The following is a 4,786-nucleotide window of genomic DNA, read 5'->3' as shown; positions in this document are numbered from 1 at the left end:
GAGTTGTTGAAAAGGATGTAGCTGAGATCCCTTTGGTGGCGACACTGTCTGATTACAGGAGACGCGGGATGTGTAGAGTGCTAATGGATGAGCTGGAAAAGCAAATGTATAGAAGGGGAGTCTGCATATTGGTATTACCGGCTGCTGCAGACGTTATGACCACTTGGACTCAGCGGTTTGGGTTCTCAGTAATGGAAAAGTGGGAGAGGTTGGAGCTTGTGAAACATGGGATGCTTCATTTTGCTGCTACTGTCATGTGCCATAAGTCTCTGATGGAGAGAGGACATTCAGGAGAGTCGAACCTCACAGAATAGGAGTGGAACAAGTAATTTTATTACACTTTTCTAAGACATGTTAGGTCTCAAAAGTATGTGTAATCAATGTTGTATATCTACTAATTGCATAAATAAAGATAAATCTTTATCAATATTAGTTTAAAGAAGTGTCCATCACAATTGCAATTGTGTGTACAATAAAGATAAACTCAAGTCTAAAAAGCTTTGAGCAAGAAGCTAAGCATTTACTTTTTTTGTACTTACAAAGTAAAACCTAAAGTTGTGAAACCCAAAAGAAAAGTTATCTCGTTTTTTATTCACGAGGTTGCTCCAAAGATACGGATTCGCTTCTGAACCAGAGCTCTGCGGCAAGGACAAGTGACTTTGTTTCCACCATTGTTGTGTGCCTCAGCTGCTTCTTTTGAGCGTTGTTCTTCCTCCACTAGAGCCAGAGCTTGCTCCTTTGCTTTCTGTTCCTGCCCCCTTTTCTCCTGCAAATAACATATTAATCTAAATACAACAAAAAATAATTAAATAGACTAACTAGAACTAGCACATAAGACAAGACCAGTTTGGCAACTAGATAAATGCCTCAAATGAGACTTTGGTAAATATTTACAGTCCTAAGAAAACGATGCTTCCCACAATTCTAGAGTCAAAAAGTTGTGAGGAGTAGATAACTTTCAGGGTATCATACAATACTAAAAGGGGAATAAGATCATTAGAGAGCCTGTCCACGTAGGATTAAAAATTCAGGCCAATCAAAGGATCCCTTCCTGCCACGTCACGCTGTCTCTCTCTCTCAGCCTGCCATGTCAACATGTTTTTATTATTTCTCGACTTTTGTTTGTTAGTAAACCGGACCGGACCTAAAAATGAGAACCTGAGACCATTAATCGTATAAGGCTTTCTTAAGACAACTGGCTATTTCAATATTTTTACTTTATGTGCATAGAAGCCCACGTTCTGGCCCAAATATGATATAAACAGAATCTTCACTTAACGCCGACTCATCCTCCTCTTCATCCTCATCTCCATCGGAGTAACCCAACCGTTTCGACCTCCTTCAGTAAACCTTTGTAACGTTAGCGTCCCATCTCTAAGATTCATAAAGCCCCATTATTTACTGAAGCCATGCAACAGTTGCGATTCTCTCAGCCTCTCGCCTTATATATACCATTATCTCGATTGACGATTGAAATCTCACATCACTCAATTCTTCAACGACGTCTCTCTTGGCTTGGGGAGGCGGAGCTGCGTTTCAGGTTAATCCATTTTCGGAAGCAAGGAACATAGCCGAATGAGGCATTCTAATTGGGTTAGAATTGCTTATGTTCGATGAACTGGTTTGAAATTGACTTTGTCAAACGATTATTTGCCTACTTAAGATTTGATTCCAGATACTAATATCATTCTACGATAAGGTACTGTCATACATGGGTTTATCTCACCTAACCGTTGTTTAGCTTTTGATCATCTAGGCCGAGCATATGCGTCAGTACTCTTTAATGTTATTTCTTTGGTCTTTATCTGTTTTGTTTAGTGAGTCAAGTCATATTATTAAATGATTATGGAAATTCACGCAGGTGAAAAGGAATATGGAAAGTGCCGTGAAGAGCCTCTAAAAGACGAGATGGGAAGAGATATTGTGATCCCTAAGCTTTTTACTCAGTAACTTATTGTCCGACGGGTAACTACCACGTTTTCTAAACCTCTCTGTATTGCCACAAAATAAATTTTCATCTGAGGTTTTATCTTCTTAATAGATTGCTGCAGGTGGTACTCACTCTATAGTTTGACACGCGAAGGTTATATGTGGAGTTGGGGTCATCCGTGACTTCCCCATGACATGTATAGATTAAAATTAAATGTTTGATTTTGGTTTCCCTCTTTATTGTAGAAAACAAATATTTGCTCCAGTGTTCAAGGTCCTGAAAATTTCTGTTGAAGCATTTCGTAATGTGTCTCTTGAAGAAGATGGGAGGCTCTTGGCACAACCCCTCATCATTTGTCCCAGTCTGAGGCCTCAATGATCTCACTTGAGTTTGTTTCTTTCTCTTCTTTTTATTGATTCATTTTCTACTCATTAAAACTTTCAAAAAGGGACTCTGTTGTCAAAGGGTACCACTACCTTCAGATGCTTGATCTACAACTTATATCTTTTTAAACTCATGTTTAGGTTGATATTGATGCGGGTGGCTTGCATTCAACCACTTTAACTGGTAAAGGAGAAATATTAAAACGTGTTCTCAAAATTATTTCCTTCTCATTCTCACCATGGGCTAGATCCTCCTTTTCATCAAGAATAATTACTTATTTAGTCTTCTAATTTGTAAGTGGAGGGTTGGAGAAGAGGAGAACACGGAAGACTCGAGTTAGGTGACAATGACCAGATCAGCAAAATAGTGCCACAGAAACTTAATCATATCCCTGACCAAGATATCATTCAGTTTGTAAAGCCTTAAAACTTTAATTATCTTGAATCTCTAAAAGAGGATCTCATTCATTTAAAGATGCACTAAACTTTAATGATCAATAACATTTTTACAAATATGTTTCTTGCGGCTGAACACATCCCGTTGCTTTGTCTAGAGATACTTGGTTATAGAAGGAATGTAACACTTAGACAGGTTGGTGGGCTCCACAATTCTGCCATCGTCTGATGATATTTCATCCTCTGTTTACAGAACAAGTTAGAAAGGCAAGAACGAAATATGATTTGCACGAAACAAGGCAAAAAAAGAGTATGCTTTACAAAAAGGAGGGGGGAGAGAAAAAATATTCCCCATTTAATTTATCAAAATATCAGAGTTATCAAAATAGATAATATATACAAATGTATAATTGTGATATTAAAAACTTGATTGACGTATAATTGTAGTTTTTGATATTACAATTTAAAGTTGCTCACAATTTAAGTTAGACTAAACATTTTGAAATATTTATAAAATTTATGATATATTATATACTTTTTTCGGTTGCTAACCCGCCCGTAGGGCGGATCAAACCCTAGTAAATATAATTACAGAGAATACATGAACTAACGTACCTCAATTTCCTTTTCATCCTGTGTAATCTGAGTTAAAGCATAATAAAGGGCCTTAGTCTTTTCCTTCTCAGCTATAATCTCATCCTGCAACTTCAACTTCTGCTTCTCCCACGCCAACAGCTTCTTTAAACATTCCTTCTGCTTCTTTGAATCTTCCAGAGATTTTGATGCACTCAATTTGAGACAAGTAGCTTTTCTAAGATCATTTTCAATCTCAGATAGTCTTTTCACGGTTTGTTCATCAACATCTAGTTTCCCCTCTGACAACAGCCAGTTCATCGCTGACCTTTTGGGAAACTTGCATTGCTTTCTTCTGAGCCCAATCTTTCCTTTCCTTTAACTTCTTCTCAAGATCCTTGACCTGCTGAACCAGTGTGAGTATAAGACCATCCTTATCATCCCCACCCACTGATTCCATAGTATCATCAAGGTTCAGGTCGCGAAACTTCTCCAGCACCGAGCTAACACTCTCTTCTCTCCCACCTGAGATACGTGGCTGCTCACAAGCCTCCACACTTACGCTATCACCACCGGTTTCAGACACAATCTGCTTCACGAAACCCAGCAGAAAAAGCTGCAACATTCCGCTTCAGCAAAGACTTCATGGACGGCGAAAGTTTAAACCTTCTCCCTGCAATTTCAACTCAACATTGTTCACCCTTTTACCAGAAAACCCAGGTCCTGCTCCACCATTCCCAAAATCCCAACCTCCATGGAATCTAATCTACACAATGCAGGTGCCATGAAACCAGCAAGATCTATACTACTAGTACTACTACCAACTCCGACTACATTTAGCCTTATTCCGCCCTACCAACATGAAGCTCACTCATCATCGCAACACATTTACTCAAAGTAGGCTTAACTTGTTGCAACAATCTCAGACTGATTCTCACTACCATTCAAATACGATAACGGGTTATTCAGAATATTCGACAGAACATCAGAATCACCATAATAGTGACCAACTCAACAAGCTTTGTAACAGAGAAGTGATAGAGATAACGTATGTTCTCTCTATTGATCAAACTACCGTTCGTAAAAACAATAGCTTGCAGCTCAAGAGTATAGATTCTGGATTGAAGAAAGAATCTAAAACTTCATGAACAAAGAATCTCTCAGAAGAGTTACAAGAATCAAGAAGAAAACTCACTTACAATTTCGATAATCCAAAAGTAATGCAGTAACAGAGTTATATACTCTGTTACCGTTACAACCGTTATAACGAACTATACACGTGTCCCTCGTTTACTCGTTCCCTTGTAACTTGCCTTCCATGTCACGCCTCATCTCTTTATCTGTATCAAATCTTCCCTCCCCAAAGAAACTTGTCCACAAGATTCAGAAATCCATCTCAGGGAACCTCCTCTGCAAATCAAAAAGATACTCCCAAGTTGCCTCCTCTGCGTTTTGACCTTCCCATTGAACCAATACCAACGTCACTGCCCTTCCTTGACGCTTC

At 38.7% G+C, this 4,786-nt stretch overlaps 1 long non-coding RNA gene across 2 annotated transcripts; it reads left to right on the top strand.

Annotated features, from left to right (window-relative positions):
- The first annotated feature begins 959 nt into the window (after window positions 1–959).
- Window positions 960–2,847, top strand: LOC106395918. 2 transcript variants are annotated; one of them, XR_001279384.3, is made up of 3 exons: window positions 960–2,318; window positions 2,455–2,497; window positions 2,613–2,847. It is a non-coding gene; the product is annotated as an uncharacterized LOC106395918 (long non-coding RNA). The 2 variants fall into 2 exon arrangements; XR_007323925.1 differs by having other exon boundaries at window positions 960–2,497.
- The last annotated feature ends 1,939 nt before the right edge of the window (window positions 2,848–4,786 follow it).

The sequence above is a fragment of the Brassica napus genome, chromosome C5 (assembly GCF_020379485.1).
Source record: "Brassica napus cultivar Da-Ae chromosome C5, Da-Ae, whole genome shotgun sequence".
Lineage (NCBI taxonomy): Eukaryota > Viridiplantae > Streptophyta > Magnoliopsida > Brassicales > Brassicaceae > Brassica > Brassica napus.
Note: the sequence above shows the minus strand (reverse complement) of the source record. Positions and strands in the feature narration are given on the sequence as shown.